The sequence below is a fragment of the Erithacus rubecula genome, assembly GCF_903797595.1.
Source record: "Erithacus rubecula genome assembly, chromosome: 1".
NCBI classification, from domain to species: domain Eukaryota; kingdom Metazoa; phylum Chordata; class Aves; order Passeriformes; family Muscicapidae; genus Erithacus; species Erithacus rubecula.
In genome coordinates this window covers 29,431,459-29,453,808 of record NC_136658.1, presented here as the reverse complement: position 1 = coordinate 29,453,808, position 22,350 = coordinate 29,431,459, and the positions used below count along the sequence as shown (strand labels likewise).

At 45.5% G+C, this 22,350-nt stretch overlaps 1 protein-coding gene across 4 annotated transcripts in view; it reads left to right on the top strand.

Annotated features, from left to right (window-relative positions):
- The window catches only part of GAB2 (GRB2 associated binding protein 2), a gene marked incomplete at its 3' end in the record, with an annotated part of 91,931 nt that overhangs the window by 5,116 nt on the left and 64,465 nt on the right, over window positions 1-22,350 (top strand). The window contains exon 1 of one of the 4 annotated variants that reach the window (XM_079300995.1): window positions 8,498-8,610. The exons of the other annotated variants lie outside the window; for them this stretch is intronic. Of the gene's footprint in view, window positions 1-8,497; window positions 8,611-22,350 lie in introns of those variants that run through there. 4 annotated transcript variants of the gene reach the window in all.

Sequence of the window (22,350 nt, the reverse complement as noted above, 5' to 3'; positions counted from 1 at the left end):
TCCATCTGTCAAACTGCCTTGCTTCACCCTGCTCCTCCCATGTAATCTCCCAGCTTGATTCCAAAAGACCATCCTATATTTTAGCTATTGTCATCTGCCCCATGATTCAGAGGAGGGATAAGCACTTGCTCCACCAGAGAAGGTTTTGCAGGTCAGGAGGTGCATTTTTCTTGCAAAGGCAGTGCCTGCCAGCACTCCTGCCACACCAGCTCTCTTGTGCAATGCTGCACAAAGGTCCCGCTCTCTAACTTGTTTCTCAGCTGCATCATTGCTGATGAGTCAAAACACACAACCTCTTCCCTACAACCTCCTTTTGGGGTCATTTGTTTTAGTGTGGGGCTGCATTTCTTTGCCCACTGTAGCATTTTCTGGAGACAGTCAGGTGGTGATGCATTGTCATCGTGATAATTGTGATCTAGTAATATGCAGATACTTGAAGGATAGTTGTGGGAATGATGGAGTCAAACTCTTTTTAATTGTAGAAGGTGACAAAATAAGGAGCAACAACAACAGCCCAGCTTTGAAGGTTCAGGTTGGGTCTTAGGAAAACCCCTCCTCTCCAGTAAGAGGATCATGGTGTAAAGGAAGAGGCTCCCACGGAGGCTGCAGGGTCTCAGTCTTTGAAGGTTTTCAAGACTTGGCTAGAGAAAATTCCAGCTGACCTGAATTGGTGACACCTCAAATTCAAGGCTGGACTAGAAGCTCCCAAGGTGCCTCTAACCCAGCATTTCTGACACCCCTGCAAGGTGCAACGTGGAGCCACCAATCTCAGAAGCAGTAGAGCTGTTGTAGCCCAGCTGGCTGTGAAGGTGGGCAGGCTTGGTTTTGTTTGCTGCCAACACACGTGCTGGGGCAGCTCTTTCCAGCTGCTGAAACCCAAACTGGTTTGGTCAGGACTAACCCCTGTGTGTTCCGAGGCAATGCATCAATCGAGGTGGACATGCCCACAAGGGTGTGTTGTGTGGGGGGTGAGCCTGTGTATTTTCCTGGTACTCTGGCTTTGCTAAGACAGCTTCAGTGAATCCTCAGTGACTTCAGAGTTAGCTGATTGTCTTGGCAGTCCACAGTGGATGTGAAAGATTGATGGTGGCAAAGCACAGCTTGAACTTAAGAAAGACAAACAATACTTAAAGAAAATGTGTGAGGAAGCTGGCCTTGTTTCTCTTTGAAAGAGAGCAGAAGTGATACTGAAACAATTTTTTTTTTTTCCGTTTTTCATTTAGCAACTATCAGATGGAAGACATGATGCAAAAGTGTTTACCAGACCGAAGCACATAATTTATAGTAATGACTCAAAGGCAGAACAGAGATTATTTATCTGTATTACAGTAGCAGCTGAGGTGACTGGGGCTCCATGTGCTGTGTCTGGGGAGACCACATCTGCCCTGAAGGATCTGCTCTGGTGGAGAAACCAAAGCCCAGAGCAAGTCAGTGATTTGTCTGCACTTGTGTTCAGGGTCATTCCCAGGCTGGAAACTCACCTTGGCTTTGTGGTTTCTACCTGAGCCAGGGGCTTCTGAGCTGCTTGCAAGCTGCTGAGGATCTGTGAAATTGTGGAAACAGACTGCAGCTGGTCCAGACAAGTACATAATACATCTATCAGGGATTTGGATGATGGAGGTGCCAAGGTCATCAAGGGTCTCTCTAAGATTACTTGATCCAAAAGGCTTGGAAATTACTGCTTTTTATATAAATGCCCCTTCCTTTCAGTATTCCTTTAAAGTCTCACTTTCCTATCATAATACTTAGGTGGATTTTTCAGCACCTTACAGTGGTGACAAAATGTATCTCAGGAGATGGAAGAAATGAGAGAGAGATTTTTATTTACTCCAGGGTGCCCATAGAGCTGAAAGACATTTTGCTGCTATTCTGCGTAGCTCCTCCACCTTGCTGCCAAGTGAAACCAGCTTTGTGGTTATCATGTGGTTATCATGGGTTAAACCACAGCAAATTGGCAGTGAATGTGGGAGTGAACTCCATCTATAGATGGAGCCAGTGTAGAGCATGGCTGGGGACTGATCTTCAGTGGGGTTCTGCAGGACTCAGGGCCAGTGCTCTTCAACATCTTAAAAAATTACTTGGGTGCAGGACTCAAAGGGGTGTTAAGTTTGTTGATGGTGATAAGCTGGGAGGAGCTGTTGACTCCCTCCAAGGCAGAGAGGCCCTACAGAGACATCTGGACAAATTAGAGATTTGGGCAATCACCAACCATATGAAGTTTAACAAGGCAAAGTACCAGATTCTGCACCTGTCATGGGGGAACCCTGGATGTGCAGACAGCCTGTGGAATGAGGTTCTGGAGAGCAGTGCCATGGAAAGGGACCTGGGGTTCCTGGTGGACAGAAAGTTGAATTTGAGTCAGCAGTGCCCAGGCAGCCAGGAGGGCCAAGCATGTCCTGGGGGGCATCAGACACAGCATCACCAGCCAGGCAAGGGAGGGGATTGTCCCCTCTGCTCTGAGCTGGGGTGGCCTCACCTCCAGGGCTGGGGGCTTTTTGGGTGCCACAGTGTATGAAAGATACAAAGGTTAGAGAGTGTCCAGGGGTGGGCCATGAAAATGATGATGGCTCTAGAGGGGAAGCCTTACGAGGAGCAGCTGAGGGCACTTGGACTGTTCAGTCTGGAGAACAGCTGACTGAGGGGAGACCTCATTGTGGTCTGACAGTGCTGTGGAAGCAGAGGGGCAGGCACTGCTCTCTTCTCTATGGTGACCAGGGACTGGACCTGAGGGGATGTGAAGCTGTGTCAGGGAAAGTTCACGTTGGGTATTAGGAAAGGGCTCTTCACCCAAAGGGTGGTTGGGCACTGGAACAGGTTCCCTAGGGAAGTGATCACAGCACTAAGTCTGATTTATACAATGCTCTTGGGCACATGGTTTGACTCTTGGGGTGTCCTCTGCAGGGCCAGGAGTTGGACTTCAGTGATCCCTATGGATCCCTTTCAGCTCAGGATCTTCTGTAATTCTATGATCACTTTCCTTTCTTATTTGTGATTAGTAACAGAAAAAGCAAATGTTCATCGTGTGGATTCCCAGAAAACAGACCTGAGCCCTTAAGAAGAGACCCAGACCATTTGCATGCTGCCAGGCACACTCAGTTGCACCAAGGCACCTGCCAGGACCTTGCAGCGCACAAAGAGGATTTCCTCAAGGTCAGTGTGCAAGCCTGCACAGTGCCATCCTGCACATGTCATCAATCATAGCCAGTCATACACCAACTTAAATACGTGCTGTGCTTAAAATTTTCAAAAATGCTTTAAAAGCAGCTTTGGGAAAAAAAAATTGTTCTTAGCTGTCTTTAGGCTGCAAGCTGTGCCTTTAAAGGACAGGAGGAAAATCTGAGTGCTGGAAGCATATGTTTCTTGCTGTGTAAGATAGCCAGTGGTGCCTGTTTCTCCAATGAGCCTGGACTAAATCCAGCAACCTGGGGGGGAAGTGGAGAGCTGATTTCATCTCTGGATTTGTGTTTTCATATTTGGTTCCTATTTTTTTTCTGAGATCTTGTGCACTTTTCCTGGAGAAGGTTCTGATCTGGGAAATCTTACATCAGTCTGGTTGTCTGCATTACACTAATGCCTAGAAATGAACTTCTCCATCCAAATGTGAATATTCTTGCCCCAAAATTATGTGTGTTCATGGTAGGAAGTTCTCTCTTAGGTTAGAAATGGGTCATTTTTATTTATAGTTTAAATCTAGTTTTGAGGCAGGACCAGTTGAGAACAGCTCTTAGACATTTCTGTATTAAGTTTTCAGATTGATTCTTCTTTTCTGTTGCTTCAAAAGCTTTTCTGTCTCTGCCTACTCCAGACTCCACATGGCCTCTGAATTTTTAAATGCTGTATGTTTGTTCTCTCTGTGACAGAAATAATAATCTATTGACAGAAATTAAAATCTATTGACTGAACTGTCTTCTGGTTGTTTTTTTTTGTTTTTTCTTTTTTTAATTATTATTTATTCTTTCTTTTGCTTCCCCACGCCTTTTGGACACATCCAAACTATTTCCATCATGTCTTCTGGATCGAAGATACTGTCCTAATGGCATTTCAATACTTGTTATGCATCTTATTTCATTTGAACCTGGTATTTTCCAAACGCATTTGCTTTGGAAGGCATTTAGACATTTCTTTGGTGGAGTTCCAGGTCCTGCATCCATATGGTGAGATGGAAATAACATTTTGAGTCAAAGATTTGTGGTCTCCTGAATTTCATGGATTTTCAGTGATTAAGTTTTCCTGATGATCCCAGCTGCTGCCTCACCCATTCTGGTTCCTCACTGACCTTCAGAACAAGCCAGTGGACTTACATGTAGCTGCCAGAAGTTGCAAGTTGACTTGCTAAATCCATTTTCTGGCCACTTAACATAATATCCAACCAGGGATTATGTCTTGTTTCCAAAAGTGCCTCGTAAGCTTTCATTTCTCTCGTCTCTACTGGTGACACTGGGGTTTCTTTTAAATGTTCAGCTTTGAAGAGCTGTGTTGCACATACATGGGAGCTGTAGTATCATGTGCTGCTGTTGACCTAGGCAGTGCTTTCATCCGCATTTTTTTAATCTCATAATGATTTCAGTAATGATGCTTAATGGGGTTATTAGTCATTGATGCTGATCTGTTCTTCAGGTCTTCATCCACACAGTTATTTAAGGATCTTTTGGCCATTTTTGTTAATTTTTAGGGGGAAATATGTGGTTTTACTGCTCTTTGGATGCTCTTGGCTTGAAACTGTGCCCCATGGAAAAGGGAAGGTTGGCTGTGCAGTTCAGCTCAGGGTTTCAGTAGCTGCCTCTCCATTTAAAAGCCTGTCTTGCCACTCCTGTAGAGGCCATGTCAGTGACTGCAGATTTCCTTTCTTCTCACACTGCTTGCCCACAGATGCTGTGTTTGAGCACAGCACAGAAGGGGACAAGCTCAGTAAACCATGGGATCATGGAATCACAGTGGTTTGGTTTGGAAGCCACCTTAAAGATCACCTAGTCCCAAGCCCCTGCCATGGACTGGGACACCTTCCACTAGATCAGATTGCTCAGAGATTCATCCAACTTGGCCTTCAGTACTTCCAGAGATGGAACATCCACAGCTTCTCTGGACAACCTGTGACCTCACAGTAAAGAATTTCTTCCTAACATCTAATCGGAATCTCTCCTCTTTTAGTTGAGAACTCTTTCCCCTTTTCCAATCACTATCTGCCTGTGTAAAAACTCACTCTTCCTCTTATTTAAAAGCTCCCTTTGAGTACTGGAAGGCCACAATGAGGTCTCCTCAGAGCCTTTTCTTCTCCATGCCCCTTCCATAAATGCCCCTCTGTAAATGCCCCTTCTGGCTGATTGACAATATAAAACAGCCACTCTACTTCCATGCCATCAACACTGCACACTGCTCCTTTGATTCTGGGTCACTGTTCCTAAATAGCTCCCTCCAGATAGGAAGATCCCAGGAAAACTTCATTTGCCTTGACCCAGGAAGAATTGATGACTTGAGGCTTGTGTCCTGCCCCCCTTGCCTTCCCTGCCTGCCTCCCCACTGCCCACCACACGTAATGTCAGACTGGAGTTTCCAGTGGGTACTGGGAACAGAAGAGCTCATTGTTTCAGGGGTCAGGGCACAGGGCCAGGGTGGCAGGAGAGAGGGGTGCAGAGCTGGCAGCTGAGCCCCACTGCTACCTCCAGCATGGCCTCATGTTATCCACAGGGGCAGCCATGCAGACAGTGGGCACTCTGTGATTGTGACTCCTTAAAGCCTTTGAGGGAGGGGAATAAATAAATAATGAAAGGGGAAAAAAAATACATGCAGAAGATATGGGATATATGGACTGACAGGGGTCATTCTAGCTGTCTCAACCAGAAGGAAATACTGAGAAATGATGTAGGCTGGTCCCTGCTCAAGGTTTCAAAATTGGCAGTTGAGGTTTTAACTGAGCCTTATCTGTTTAGGTCCTTGTCTGAGCCCTCTGTGTGCATGGAGTGAGGCAGGACAGGGAGCAGGAAGTTTTCCTGCCAGCAATCAGGACTTTATCCTGCAGCAATGTGTGTGTGGGTGGACCCCTGACACCAGCATCTTTGGAGGAGGGTGATGTGAGTGATTAGAAGCCTGGGAAAGCTTTACACAACAGGCCTCCAAAGCAGCAAAGGACAGCCACCTTCCAAGGAAAGTGAACGAGAAAGTCCCCTGATAAAAGTCCTCAAGGCTGCTGCTGTCCCTGCAGAGGAGGGACAGCAATTCAGCTTGGCTTGTGGGACTTCTTATGTGAGCACCAGGGTCCTTCTTTGGGAAGTGGCCCAAAGCATTTGGCACATCACCAGAGAGAATTATGTCCCATCTTGGAACCCACTCTTGGAGAGGCAAGATTTGTGCTTGAGAGTGGTGGCCAGATGTGTCTGACAGTTTGGCATCAAATGCAGAAGGGGAGCAGGTCACAGATGTTAAAGCTTGCAGGATCTTTTTGTTTCTTCATCCTTCAGCGAGTTCTGCCTCTACTGTTGATGTGGAATGGGGGAGAAGCTGCCTCCTCCTACCAACTCTGAATTTGCACCTTATAAAGTGGATAAGATATGAATAATGTGAATATTGGCCAATTTTAGAAGTTGGTAGCATGAAGACACTGGAAGGGAACAAAATTATTTTGAGGTTTAAAGCAGTCAAACAGTTGAGGATGGGTTTTCCCAAGAGATAGGCCTCTCTCCTCTTTGCTTCTCAGCGAGTTTCCACCTGTGTGAAATTGGTGTGCATTGGTCCAACACTAGCTACATCCAGCTCCATAACCATGGAGCTGCTCCCAAAGCCATTCTCAGCTGCTTCCCTACACTCCCTTCAGAGTCAGCCCAAGGGAGGGAGGGCCTGAAGGGATGGGGCCATTGTCTCAAACACTTGCAAAACTTATTGGTTGAGGCTTCATCTGGGAATCAATCAATACACTCTTTTTAGCATCAAATCAGTACAGTCAGCTGGCATGCAGATGGGCTGATGTGTCATGTGCTGTCACAGGAAGGTGCACTGGGGAGCAAGATTTGAAGACAGAGTCATGTATAGAGAAGAAGGTTGCCTGCAAGGTTGACTTGTTTGGGGTTTTTTAATACTGAAGGTGCCTCACGTGCAGCAGAAGGCAGAGTGTGTTACAGGTTGGTGTCATGGACAGTGCTTCACCAAATACTCTGTGCTCAGCAGTGTGTGTCAGGTGTTCACAGGGAGTTGACAATGAATGTTTATCTTGGGCTTCATGCATTGTTCTGGGCTGGGACTGAAAAAGGGACGTAAAGCAAATCCTCACCTGTGCAATGTGTAGGTTGTTCACGAGGCTTTTTTATGAGTTCTTGCTTAAGTAGGGTGTTTCATGACAGTGTTTTGTTGGTGATTTTTCTCTATCCATCCTGCTTCTTGGGAGAGTCTGCCATGACCAACTCAGTGCTGTTAAATGTTGCCATTAAGCCTTTTGGGGTGAAGTGTGGACCTGCTGCTCTGACACACTTGGAATTTCAGATGGAAAGAAATTGAGTTGTTGAATACCACTTGGGAAGGACAAGATTTGCATTTGCAATTAGGAAGGGCTTTTAAAGCCTGTTCTTTGCATTTCTTTGTACCTGGAGCCTCCCACTAACCAACGGTAGCTCAGGCTGTGGAGGAAGGTGAGAAGCCAGAATGACATGTTTGGGGTTTACATGATCCCCTCTGCTGTGCACATTGCTGCTGAGTCAGCTGTAATTTAGGCATGGTTCAACTCTTCTTTGTCAGTGTGGAAGGACCTGGTCAAAACCTTGGATTGATTTCTTCAAAGTGTGGGAGACTTTTGACTTGTTATATATATTTTAAAATTTAAAAAAAACATGCAAATCAAACAACAACAACAAAAAACCTAACAAAACACTGGTTTGATAGAAAACGAGACAGCACAATCAGAAGTGCGGTTGTGTGCTCTTCAAGTTGTAACTCAGACATTCAGTCCTGGTCAGTATATATTCCTGGATATTATCATATCTGCTTCTTTCATTTTCCCACTTTTATCCTTTTTGCTCCCAAAGCCCAGTGGTGTGGCCTGGGATTGGGATAATTTTCTTTCCCCCAAGTTTTGGTTCTTGCGCTTTGAACTCTCACTAATACTCATACACCTACCCTGATTATTCTAGGGTCTTGGTACTATAGCACTGACATGGGTGGTAAACACAAGTTATTTTAGCTTTGCACATCCCAAAAGAGCTTGGCACAAGATGTTGGACACTCAGTGAATTTCTAACCCTTCCACCCCTGGACTACCAGGTTGTTTACAGGACTACTTGGATCTTTACTGGCCCTGCTTTATGAGTAGGAAATTATATTGTACAGGGACTAAGTGAATATTTCAGGTCTGGCAACAAGTCTGCCACAGAGCTGGGAGCCAGACACCAACATCCTTCAGTCTCATCTTCCCATTTTTATCTGCATCCCAGCATGCTCAGTCCCTGCAGTCTCATGCTGAGAAATTCCAAGTTTCCTGAGCCAAGTTCGCTCGCACGTGCCTTGCCTTGAAGTTCATGGGATAAGGTGAGGAGGGAATTCAGCCTGTTCAAAAACTCAGTCCAGCTGCCAGACAGGAAAACCTGATGAGCAGAAAGTCAGTCAGACGTGGGAAAGGAGGGGGAAGAGGTGAGTGGTTGTTGTGTGCTGGGCAGGGCATTTGTGCCAAAATCGGTGGGTTTACTCTGTTTTGGGAGTACACACGTGGCAGGGCACGTGTGTGTGCTGGTGGGTGAGCTCAGTTGGGTAATAAGAATAAATCTGCTCTGCTTTTGAGAGGCTGGGAGTGAAGGATGGTGTAATAGCGATGTGTATAATTTTGTATGGTGAGACAGTAATTTACTGTGCTGTTTTGGCCATCAGCACAACAGCTAGAGGCTGTTAAGATAATTTAGTGGAGGTTTGTGGTTATAAACACATTTCCATCATGACTAGGGATTCTAATAGAAATTAAATTTAGCCAAGGGTGTTTTAGTATTTTTTTTTTTTGTTTGTTTCATACTCCCCAGTGTTTCTGTTTTGATTTATTAATCTTAAGGAATAAGCTGAGGGATGGCTGTTAAATGTTTTTTAAATGTATAAAAATAGGAGTTGTAAAAGGAAAAAAAAAAAAAAGACCAACACTGGATGTTGCAATTAATTTAGTGTAATGTAATTGTTCAGCAGAGGGGCTCTGAGGTGTCCTGCTCTTGGCTGGTAATTCTACAGACATGTTGGGTAATGTGAAAAACTATTGTAATGCAATTCTTTGTTATATACATGTTTTTCACTTGAAATATTTTGGGTAAAAGAGAAAATAGTCCTCTCCATCCATGTTGGCTTCACACAGGATAAGTTGTTCAGAATTAAGAGCTGGTTTTTGATATTTAAACTGCATCCAAGTGTCCAGTTGCCCAAATATCTGCTCAGGACCTCAACAAACCCCCAGGACTTTAGCCCTGCACTTCCAGCCATGTCATGCCTCCATACAAAACCCCTCTTTCACCACTGAGAACAAGGAGTGTGAGCGATGTGATCTGCTGTGGGAATGCCTCAGCTCTCCCACTCTGCTATCCTAATCCCACTAATAACAACAAAAAGTTTGAAGGCTTGGTTTGGAATTGGATAGCTCGCCAAAAATAGGCTCTCCCTGAAGATACCTCCTACTTCCTGCTGGGCTGGAAAAGCTGTGCTGGCAAGACTATGCACTTGGATATTTAGGCATCTTCTGGAGCCTAAAGCATGAAGGAATGCAAAATAATAGAGGAAATCAGTCGAACTTGTTAAATTTCAGAATAGCATTTGGTTTGTGCTTCGAAAAGTGTTCTCCCCCACGCTCTTCCTGCGTAGAAAGGCACTTGAGCCAAACCCCAATATTTACAAATACTTTTGAGATCTTCCAGGTGCTGGAGCTCAAAAGTATTTGAGTTCTTCCAGGCTAGACCCTCTTTCTCTGAATAACAGATCTTGCCTTGAAAAGTATGGACCCCAAACAGGTCCCTGTGCATGCAGAGCTGTATTGGGTCCAGCCCTGTCTTCATGTGCTCAGGACTGGGGGAAGGAATTACATAAAATAGTTCTCTAGAACAATAAGCTTTTTTTATTTTGTTACATCAAAAGGCCTCTGAAGGTCACAGGGAATGGCTGGTACCATCTGGTGTGTCTTAGGAGTTTGTCATCAGGAGCTTCATCTCCAGTTGCCTTTGGGACGATGAGCTGGGCGTGGAGGTGGCAGGCACAGAGGTTTCCTCTGCACAGCTCTGTGCAGGCTGCATGTTTTGGTACCCCCTTCTGTGCAATTTATTTTAGTCTTCCTTTCTCCTTTCCACATAATGTGTAGCCTTTAGGGGGTTGCCATAAGGAACACACTTTTCCCAGCACTTGTATTTTGGTCGCTGGTTTGGCACTCAGTGGCACTGAGTGAAGCTGCCTCTGTAAGTCCATCTTTAAGTGAGTAGGAATGAGCACAGAAAGGCTGACATGGCCATCCCCATGTGCTGCAGAGAATCCAGAAACCCAGCCTCAACCTCTGCCTGGACACAGCCATGCTGTGAGGAGCAAATCCCATTCCAAGCAGGGCTCCACAAAACCAAGGCTAAAATTTTGAAAAGCAGTGTTATTAATATGACTCCACATGTGGTGAGCCTGTGCTTAGGAAACTGGAAAAATCTACATTTCCGAAGTTGAATAGGAATTTTAGTGTAAAACTCTTTCCCCCATCCTCCTGCTTATAAGGTTTCCACAGGGAGTATTGGGATGATGCAGACAGCTGGTAATTAACCCCACTCCTCCCCAGCCACACCAGCACCAGCTCTAAAAGCCGTGTGGGGAACAGAAGTTTAGAAACACAGCTCAACCTTTCCCGGCTTGTTTTTCCCATCTGTTTTTAACAGCATGTTCTTGCCACTTGGACCTTTCTGGGCTCGATCTTGTGATCCCTGATGTAGTATGACATTTCCAGTTTATTAGGAATGCTTTTGTTTTTTTGCTGGGTGGGTTTCTTTTTTTTTTTTTTTTTTCTTTTATTTTTCCTTTTCCCTAGGTTGTGTGGAGGTTTTCTGCCTCGGCTGCCAATGCAAACGTCCCCTCCCGTGCTGGGAGGTGCCACCCACACCCGTCCTCTCTGAAATCAGGACACTTATCTCACCAGTTTCAAGTTCTTTGAGTGGTTTGGGGGCTGTTGTTAAATTAAAAGGAAGGCTGATTATGTTTTTATATTTTTCTGTCCTTTTCTACCATTTCATAATTAAAAGCCAGGTCCTAGAGCACTGAAGCAAATGAAGTTTTAAAATTCAGTCATTGTTTTTAAACTTAGGACCAGCAAGAAGGGCCTCAGGGCTGAAGTTTGCTTGCTGGTGGCATTTTCAGTTTACACAGCCTGTCTTTGCTTTTCTCAGCAGATTGAGTTTATTGCCTGTTGCATGCAAGTGTGAGTTTGCTTCTAAGCTGAAAATGGCTCAACCAGCCTTCAAGTTGCTCCATCTTTCCATTTTGCATGAAATTCACTACACTTCCCTCCAGTGCTGGGCAAATATCATCAATAGATGAGTATCAGTGACAGGGCAATATTGGAATTGTGGTCCAGCTCTGCCCATAATGTCCTGCTCTGCATAACCTGTGTGTCTTCTACAATTTCCTTTGTTTTCCTTGAAATAAATCAGGTGATAACTTTTTGAGACCAATTCTCAGTTCCTGGCTGACATAAATCCCACTGCCAAACTTGAGAAATGCTTAATTGCTGTTTTCAAATACTTTCAGCTATTCTGTAGCAGGCAGTGAAGCATGTGGTAGTGTGAGAAGCTGCAGTCTGTGTGGTGTTGTGTGGGGGTCTCAGTCTAAAAAGTATCTAAAAGTGTATTTTAAATGGGCAGGAGAGTCCTCCACGAGCATCCAGGTAATGGATAGGGCTCATGGACAGGGTTTAGGGTGGCATGGGTTCTCAGGGACTTTGCTGGGTACTCCCAGTAATTTTCTTGGCCTGGGGATAATAAGGACGTGGAGGACAATCTACTCCATCAGGCTTATATTTACTAAGCTGAACCAAATCTCAACTGTCAGGAGAGTAAATCTAGCAAGTACCACATGGCTGCAACATGCTGGGAGTAGAGATGAGACTGATTTATTTTGGGTCAGTTCAGCCTGTACCTCAGCAAAGCTTCAGGTCCAAATCTTTAATTGCTGTGACCTGTGAATGATCCTTTGAAAAACTGGAGGTGGTGGTCCTTTACAAACACAAGCTGCAGTTGCAATCGTGTGTGGTAAATTTTGTTCTTTGTCACAATGGTCAGAATTTGGGTCTGTAACCATAAAGGTTTGCAGCCAAAAATCATTTATGCAGTGATACCCAAAAAAGTTCAGAAAGTCATATTTGCATAGTGAAGACCATCCAAAAAAGCTCAGAAAGTCCTGGGGAGCTCAGAACTGCTTTGCCTGCTTTTTAATTTTTTAAACACTGGCCTTCCCAGGAAAGCAGAGATGCCTCCAGAGAGCCCAGAACTCTGATTGCTTCCAGCCAAGCAACAGTGGCATTTTTCTGTCCAGTGAATCTGGTTTCTGCATCAGCCTTTCCAGAGACCAGCCTTCATGTTATCTGTCTTTTCACTCTGTGTGGGAATCACTGCACTTACCTCCAGTGCTGGAATATCATCAACAGATGAGTATTGATGTCAGAGCAATACCTTGTGGTATCATAGAACCACAGAATGGTTTGGGTCAGAAGGAACCTTGAACATTATCTAGTTCCAGCTCCCTGCTGTGGCCAGGGACACCTTGCACTGTACCAGGTTGCTCAGAGCCCCATGCAGTCTTGCCTTGATTGCTTGCATTAAGGCAAAAAGAGCTTCTTAATATCTTCCCCAAATGAACTGGAGACTCTGCCTGCTCCTGGGGTTTCCTTGGGACATACTTTGGGCAGATCTCACCTCCTGTTGTGCAATTTAAGATTTTCTGGTTCAGAGCATTAAACAAAATTGAGGTGAACCTCATCTTCCTCTTGTATTAAGGAGGCTTGTTTAGTGACAGACACCATAAAAATAAAAGGAACCAGCTGTAAGGAGGTCTGATTGAAAGTGCAGATGCTTTGGAGCAAGGTCAGGGTGGCAGTCTTCATGTGACAGCTGCTCCTCAACTGCATGCTTGTCCAGCTTCAGGATTGAGGGATACAGAGGATGGAACACCAGGCAGTACCAGTCTGCTTGGGTGGATTCATCCAACTTATTGCAGCAGGCTGAGTTAGCCTTTATGGGTTTATTTTCAGCAGTGGGGAGGGCCTTGTCTGCTGGAAGTAAAACTGATTGATACATGCTTGGGGTCCTCCTCTGGCTTGAGATGGCTGCAAGGTGCAGATGTGCTGCAGAGTCTTTCACCATCACTGTTCCCAGGCACTTGGGGAGGGAGCTGTGGAGACAAGAGGATGGGGCAGATGCTGTGGAGCCTGAGTAGGATTTGGCCTCTGGGTATGCAGGGGTTTCGTGCCTGCTCATGACCCTCCTTCATCCTGCAACAGGATTCTTGAAATAATAGGGTTTTTTAATCCTTGTGGCCAATTTATGAACCAGCTTCTACCAATGTCCCCGTTTTCCTAGGGAAAGTGGCTGCTAATTTTTTCTTCACTTGTTAGACTTGCTGTGTGTTTCCCTGCTGGAGCATTATGAAGAAGGTTTTCAATATTCATACACTTAACTGGGTTGTGAAAAAAGGGCCAGTTTGATCTCAGATCATTAACTCCATGCTACTGCTTTCCTTTGCCATCTTTTATTCTCCTTGTCCTTCCTAAGTGTTGTTTGTTTTTTATTGCTCTGCGTATCCTGTCAGCAATAGTGCCAGCATATTTATTATTATTAGTTGGCATATGTGCAGCAAATGTCACACAAGGATCACAGGAGCTGTTGCCTTGGAGAAATTGGTGTATTTATCCCACATGGGGAATCAGAGGCACCAAAGAAACCAGATGGGCATCAGCTGCAGTCATGCCCCAACAGAGCTGCCCATGATTTCTTCCTGAGAGGCAGTATGGACCTTGCAATCATTGACACATGCTTGCTTTAAACTACTTCAGCTGTGCCCTGGAAACCAGGTACCACCCAGGTCTCTATGCCAGGTTCAATCTTGCAACCCTCCCCATTATGCTATCCAAAACCCCCAGCCTGCTGTGGGCTGGAGCAGTACAGCAAAGCAAAGAAGGGAAAAATAATAGTAATAATAGGAGAGACCTGTTCTGGAGATGATAATGATAATAATTTTCTCAAGGTGTCATTTCAAAGCTGCCTATCTAGGTTTAAAAGCAAGGCAGGCAGAAGGACCAATGCTGGGGCTTTATGCAGCCTTGAGAGCAAGAGTAAAGCCAAGAGGACAAAAAGGAAGGCTGAAATTCCACTTGATTATATTTTTATCCCACCAAGCTGCCTCTCAGTCCTGACAGGGGACAATAGGCACTTGTTCCCAGTCCAAGTCTCCCAGCTGACAGCCTGTGCTGCCGGGAGGGCTGGGAAGGGGCTCCCAGGGCTGTGCCCGTGGCCGTGAGCCCCCGGGACTCGGCTCAGCCTGGCCATCCGCCCGCGTCCCACCGCGCCAGGGGAGTTTATTTTTCCAGCTCCCACTCAGAAACATTTGGCCAAAGGAAAAATTGTGGAGGAGGTTTAGCTCAAGTGAGCACAAAAACATGTGTCCATGTAGTGTAGTGTTTGCTGAGTGGTGGTTCGGGAGGTTTTTTCCTTTTCTTTTTTTTAAACGTAACTGAGAGCTTGGGAATCATGTGAGGAGGATGGAGGTGATACCTTTCAGATGGACACAGGGTTGAGTAAATACAAGAAAGGGAAATCTTTTCTGCCTGAAGCAAGTTTTCATCTTAGGATGAATGAGTGTAAAGGTGGCAAAGTCTTAGGGAGCCTTTCAAATCCTCGTGTTAAACCCCTGTCTTAAGCTACTGTTGTCACCAGCATGACCATCCATCCTCTCTTCTCATGACCCTCCAAAATCCCTGAATGAGAAAATGGGCCACAGTGTCATAGTGTGTCCTCTTTTCTTGCTCCATGATTTGGTTTCTGAAGGGGAAAAAGGGACAAGGTGCAGGAAAAGCTGCCTCCTTTAAAACTGGGTAGCAAAGAGCTGTTCCCTTCCCCCTCTCCCAAATTTATTCTTGTACACAGGCTCCTCTCTCCTACCCTCCACAAATGAAACATTGCTTCATCCAGAGATGAAATGCTGAGCAAACAAATTGCAGGTCAAAGTCTCCCACTCCTTCCCCTGCCACGTTCCCATCTGCACATTTTTGTGCGCCATCCCCGCTGCCTTTTCCCATGCCCTTTGTGGGGAGCAGGGTGGGTATGCTGGCTGTCACACAGCAAATGCAGCTCTGCAGATGTGAGCTGCCTTTGGCAGGCTAAAGGGAGGGGAGTTGTTTGGGCAACAGTTTGGAAGTCTGGGCAGAAAATTTCCACCCTTCTTTGTGAACTGAGATCGGCAGAATTGTTCTTGAGGAGAACACAACGGTACAGCACGTTTTGGTGAGGTTGGTTGCAGGCACTGAAATCTGAATCAAATCTGTGCTAAGCTCCTTCTTGTCTTTGTGCAGGGGAAATGGCATGAGAAATAAATCCCTCTCATCCCATAGGGATGTATACAAGGAGTAATGCATGTGGATCTGTCTACCCTGGGATGGTGCATCCCAAGGAGGAGCTGTGAAGCTTGGCTGGCAGCAAGATGGGGAATGTCAAAATATATTAGATGAAACTCCTGAGCATGCTGAGACAGCTGCCAGGAAGGACAACTGTAGGGTAAAAGAGGGAACCATAGGATTTAGCAATTTTGGAAAAAGGCAGAGTATTATGAGCGCCCTGGTGTGGGGCAGAGGGTTTGCAGAGTGGAAGGTGGTTTTGTTTCTGGCTCCTTCTGGCTTTAATTTTTTGCTATAACATGGAGACCATTCACTGATCAAACCATCTTGTGAATGAACCCTCCATACCCCCAGGAGCCTCAAGGGTTCCTGCTTACGTCTCCAGAAGGTGTGGTGGACCTGAATGAAGTGAGCTGGAGAATACTACTCTGGAAGATAGTGATGTAGAACCACTGTTCAATCTGATACTCCTTGACATCTGTTCTGTCTTGGCCAAAAAATCTGTGGCCTAGAGAAAGATGGAGACAAGGGTTGCAAGCTAGCATATTGCACTGAGTTTCAAGCACCTGCTATAGCCAGCTGAATTCTCCTTGGGCTCCTTCTCTAGACAGTTATTTTGTTTTCTGGCTGGGAGCTGATACAAAGACACTAAATGAGAATTCAATAGTGAACTGACTCATCTTGATATGATCACACTACAGGCATGCAACTCACATCTCTGTCTGGGCAGCTCTGTCCAGAATAGTGCTGTGATACCCACATGTGGGAGAGGAGAGGAGAGCTGGGACCTTTATGTGCACAGACCATGCCCAGAATAGGACATCCCATGAGCTGGTTTACAGCTACTCCAGCTGGTTGTATTCTGGGAACTTTGCAATTTCTTGTGTTCCTTCTGTGGAACTGACCTAAGGTGGTTGGATTACCCTGGGGTAAAAAAGTTCTCACATGAATCTGAGGTCTCACGTGAATTCATGGTCCACAGGAATTCAGGAGGGAGGCAGTGGGAATACTGGAGAGAGGACCAGTTTGCATCCTTCTCATTCAGGTTGGCAAGCTGCAGTTTTGTCCATTAGGAATAACTTTGCTTCAGTGTGTGCTTCTCACATCTGTGTTCTACAGGATGGGAGAGGATGCCTGCAAGACATATGTTTAATCTCAAACTCTACTGGATCCTGAGCTCAGCCATGATACTCCATCAAATGGTACAGAAACTGATAGATGAAAACATCTGATTGGGTGCCCTGACCTTCTTGTGACTGACTCTGCATCCATGGAGAGTGTTGATGTGGTTCCTGCAGTGAAGATTTGTCCCCCCAGGTGGTAGACATTGTGCTGGTCTGCTGGGCTCAGGGATACAGGGCCAAGGATGCCGGGTCTTTTGAGAACTAGTTACCTGGTTTTGTAGTGTGATTATCTGGTTATCTTTGTGTTCATCCTCTCCATCATTTTTGATGGTGCTGAAAAGAGCCATCTGTGAAGGACCTTCCCAGAAAACACTATTAGATGTGTAACTTGGCCCTTGGGGTTTTTTGTTTAAGTGTTAGGGAGCTCCATCTCCTCGAGTACAAAGCCCATCTGGGGTGAAAGGGACTAACTTAAGCATTAACATGAAGATCTAACAGGACATGATCCAGTCCAATCTCAGTGGCTGCAAAATGTCATCTTGTAGTACAATGGGTTTAGACTGATTTTCAGATGGATCTCTGTGGATGGATGGGAAATCCTTCAGAAGATGGGCATCCAACTCCATTATGCTCATCCAGAAAACCATTCAGTAACAACAGTTTCTCTCTGGCAGCTCCCTGCCAGTGAGGTCCTTATCAACTGCTCATCCATTGTCTCAGCCTGACCTCCTTTCCTGGGCATCCAGAGAGTGTGTATCCCAGAGAACTGCTGGGATTGTCTATCTTACAAAGTCTGAAAGCTGGGCATGTTTTACATCAAGTGCTAATGGTGTAAAATCTTCAATAGAGCTGTCAACACGAGCTGCTGGACTATCTCAGCAGATGAGGAGAAAGGGATATGACTTCTCATATCCCTGCCTTGCCACTTCCAAGCCTCCCTGCATGGCTCAGGCAAATCAGTCCTTTCCCCAAGAGCACACATAGTGAAAATCTGACAATTTGGCTTCTTCCTACATTTTTTGTTGCTTCGTTGGGCCCAAATTGTTGACTCAGCAGTCTTTCTTCATGTGATTCCTTGAAATAGCTTCCCCCAGGCAGATGGCATGAGGATGGGACAGCCTCAGTGACACAACTTCTCTTTGAGAAGCTGCCTTAGTGGTGGCTTCCTCTGGGATAATTCTGCTCTCTACAAAGCTTTTAACTTCTCCTAAAAGCATCTAGGGGAAAATCTTCTTCAGCAGTGTTTTTTGTTTTTTTTTTTTTTCTTTGTTACCTAAAAGAGGGCAGCTCTTGTGAGTGATTTGGAGACACAGCTGGCAGCCTTGTGTGCTGCATGTCATCTGGGTCTTGAAAGTGTTTTTGAAATCCTAGATGAAAGGTTGCTCCTCCTGAAGCATCCCTCCTTCTTCCCATTGGACACAGTGCCAGCAGAAACCCTGGCACTGAATAGGACCTCGTGCACTACCTCTTACAATATTGTTAAAACCTTTCTAATTTAAACATCTCTTGCCTTTTAGGGTTCCTCTTTTGGAACAACCCAGGGTTTTTCCTGCCAGAGCCCAGGGTGGCTGTCTGGAGGGGCAGGGAGAAGTGATTGCTGCTGATGTTTGTCTTTGGGATGACCCTGCAGCCCTTTGCTTGCAGCTTTCTCCACGCTCCAGCCCCTCTCTGAACACTCCTCACCCTGGGTGCCAGCTAGCATCACTGTCTAAGAATGAGGAGTCATTTAGTTCCTAAGCAACCTCTCGCCTGGCCTCTTGCTAAAGAGTGACTTAGCATTTCCCGAAGGGAAAAAGGGACTGTGGATAGGGATGTATTGAGGCAGGTTCTTCTAATGTGCTTAACCCTCCAGATGCTGGATTAATGAGCATTCCCTGAGTGTTGTGGGTCACTGCCAGTGGGGTCAGGGTGCTGTGGGAAACTAAGTTCAACCTTTCTGGGTGAGCTTGAATAAGGATTAAAACCTGTAACTGTCAGGAGTGTTTCTAGGATTGTGAGGACTGGCTTTTTCCTTATTTGTTCTCACTGCTTTCATCTTCCTCCCAACCTTAAGATATTTTGCTGTCTGTCAGTTTATTTCACTGTCCCTCCCACTCCTTCAAAAGCCCAGTAAAGAAAATGCCATTCTATGGAGTGTTTCTGCTGTGGTGACTACAGGTTTTATCTCAAGTCCAGCAATGCTTGAATAATGAAGGAGCAGGTCACATTCCTGTCCTAACCATCTCTGTCTGACTGAGGTGTATTTCTACCACCTCCATTAGTGTTGTACCTCAGTAAATCATGATCTTTACTGTTTTTATCCTTCTCTCATCCCTGTAAGGCAAAGCTTCAGGTAAACCATGATTATCCCAGGTTATTATTATGGAGAAGCCAGAGCCAAAGCATCAGGCTCAATTTGCACCTTCGGGATACCTGGCTTTCACAAAGGACATGCTGTTTCATTTGATTCCTCCCAAACCTGACCCATTGAGGGTCTCAACTCCTGTGTTGAGCTGGGGGATTGGAGGATGAGAGGGTGCTGAGCAGCTGCACGGAAGGGACAAGCAGCTCAGAAGGAAGGTGTAGGATATGAGAGAGAGGGAAACATTCACTGAAGCCTGGAATCAGTGAAGCTGGAAGTGACCTCTGGAAGTCACCTCACATAACCCCCTTTCCCAAAGCAGAGTCACCAAGTACAGTTTGCTTAGGATCTCCACAACCTCTTTGAGCAGCCTGCACCAGTGTTTGACCACCCCCTTAGTTAAAAACAAAGATAAATGATCCTTAATGTTTAAATGGTGTTTCCTGGTGGTGTTTTGAATCTGTGTCTTGCCCCAGCATGACCCACCTCCCTGCACAGTTACCTTGCACATACTTCACCAGTTTTGTGTATGAGGACCTCATGGGAGATGCTTTGAAAGAAAGCATTGTTAACATCCTGGTTAGAAGCACCCCCTGCTCTGACTGAGCCAGTCATCTTCCCACAGAGAGCTGTCATGTTGGTCAAGGGTGATTTAGGGGTCTATCTGCAGAATCAGATGGGGTCAGAGGGGATTGTAAAAGGTCGAGATATGATTTAGTGGTAACTGAAATAGATATTTCAGTTTCCTTGGAGCATTTCAGCCATGATAGTGTAATTAAATTAAATGCTGTAGTAGCATCTAGCAGCAGGGGAGGTGTTGAGTGGGCAGGCACAGGGCTTCTTTGTGGAGCTCAGCAGCACACAGGGGTCTGTCATTCAGGATTTGCCCCCGTGGCTGCCCCTGTAATGGGTGTACTGACACCAGCATGTCTCTCCTGATCCACTCACACCCCTGTCTATGCCAGGAGAAAGGCTCTCCTCTCTCCAGGCTGCTGTACCTAAAGCCCCACTCCCCTCTGTCCTCTGTAAAATACAACATGCAACTCATTTGATATATGCAGTGAGGAGCAATTTTTTTTTCTTTATTTTCCCCTACTTGCATCACTTTTGCAGAGCTCAGAGAAGTAAGAGTGACAGCTGAGTATCCTGGTGAAGCCAAGAGCCAAGAGAGGGCTCTGCCTGAGGAGCAGTTCTGCCAAGTAAAGTAACACTTCCTGGCACAACTGATGGAAGCTGAAGACACAAGTGTGTGCTTACACTATTCAAGAGCCTTGACAGCTCTTGAGGATCAGGTTCAAGCCAGGAAGAGCTGATGATAGGTTTGGAAGTAGGACCCAAGCATGACCCAGTGATTGTGGATGACCCACTTTGCTTGCCTATATACTAGGAGAGAAACACTATTAATTTTTATTCTCCTTTATTTACAAAAAATAAAATGGTCTGGCAGAGTCAGAATGCATGGAATGGGCAGGCACACTGCCTTGTTTGTTGGAATGGCTGACAGATTAAATTAAGGTTTAAAAAAAAAATTTAAATTAGGGAGGGAGAGAGAGAACAAGTGTTTTCTATTGGCAGAGTTCATTCACAAGTCACTCATTTCTCTTGCTCTTCAGGGAGTGATAGGAGACAATTAGCTAATTGGTTTGGGGAGGTGACCTGTCAGTGACTCAAGGAGGAAATGTCTCCTGTGCTATCTGACATAAAGAATATATTTTCAGCCCGCTGTGACAGCTGCAAGCACCCCCCATTAAAATCAAGGATGTAATGGCTGTAATAACAGCAAGCTTGGAATCCATCACAGCGAGGGAAAAGTAATGAAAAACCTGATAACACGCACTAAATTGCAGCCAGAGCTGATACGTTATGTTGTCAGGTTGAAATATTTCTAAATTATCTTATCATTAACACTGCATAAGCGCCCAAAGCCTTTCTGAGGTTGAAATGTGTCCCCAATTACCTTTGTAGTTCCTTTAGTTCTGCAGCTCGTCTGCCTTCAGAGCCTTCAGATACCTGCGTGTCTGCGTGATGGAGCCAGTGGTTGTGGGTGAAGCTGGGAGGACTTGAAATCTGGGATTTTAGACCAAGCCTTTGGAAACAGGATTGTTCTGTTTGCTAAGAGGTTGTGGATTTCTTGCATTTTTGTGTAAGTTCTCAGGATCTGTTCTCAGAGTTGAAGGAATGGCTTCTTGTGTTGGGAGGCATTCTGGTTAGGACCTGGGCTGAGATCTTTGAAATATCCCCTTCAACCTTCTGCCCTTAATTTTGTGTGCTTTGGCAAAAGCAGTAGGCTGGGGGGAAGCAATGAGAAGGAAGAAGTTTGGCCAAGAAGGCAGCATTGCCCTCATGCCCTCCGACTCATGCCTCTGCATCCCTCCACCGATCTCAGTGATGTAGCAGAACTCAAAACACTGAAGTGAGCATGTTACAAAGAGACAGCAGTCATGAGATAATAAAGTGAAGAAAAGCAGGAAGTTTCCTTCAGCCCAAGTGATGTAATTTTTCCCCAAACAAACTTCATTCATGTGAATGTTTTAAAGAAATAAAGAATAAGAAAAGCAGAAATGCAAGTAGGGCAACTGCAGCTTTTAGCTGCTAGTGGTTGGAAGGAGTAGCAGGTCTGAAGTTGGTGCAAGGAGGTTTTCCTTAGGAAGGTGATTGGTCCTTTCTGAATATCAGATGCCAGATCATCATCATCATCAAAATCATCATAATTATTACGGTTTTGGAAATTTTGGCTGGCAAAGCAAGTTTCCATCCCTTGGCACAGTCCAGCCATCCAATCTTATTTCCTTGTGCTGTGATCCATACTCATATGAGCCCAGTACAACATTTGTGCAGGAGAGATGGCTTTGCTGGGTTTGAGGGATGGCTTTGGTGGGTCTGAGTTTCCCTGCTGACAATGACAAGGATCAGCCCTGGGGACAGGTTCAGCAGAAAGAAGAGATAGAGTAAATGAGCACACCGTGTGTGGGAGGCTTCTGGCATAAGTGCAGACATCCTCCCTAACCCTGCTCTGCAAATCCCTATGGGAAAATAGGCTGCTGGGTCTCCTGCATGAATGGGCAGGAATGCTGGGGGATCTGGAAGCACTGGGTCAGTCCAACACCTGTTTGGCTTGATGAGTTTAGGCCAGCAGTGTTTACAGGATGAATTAGGAAGGGTGATGTTTTCCATCTTGGTGCCGTGTCTGTGTTGATGTCAGACAGTTTCACTGCAGCACAAACAGGAGATGGTTGCTATTTTAATCATTGCTACACAAGACTTTCTCGTAAAGGTCATAAAATCAAAATAAACCTTGATGGACTGACCCA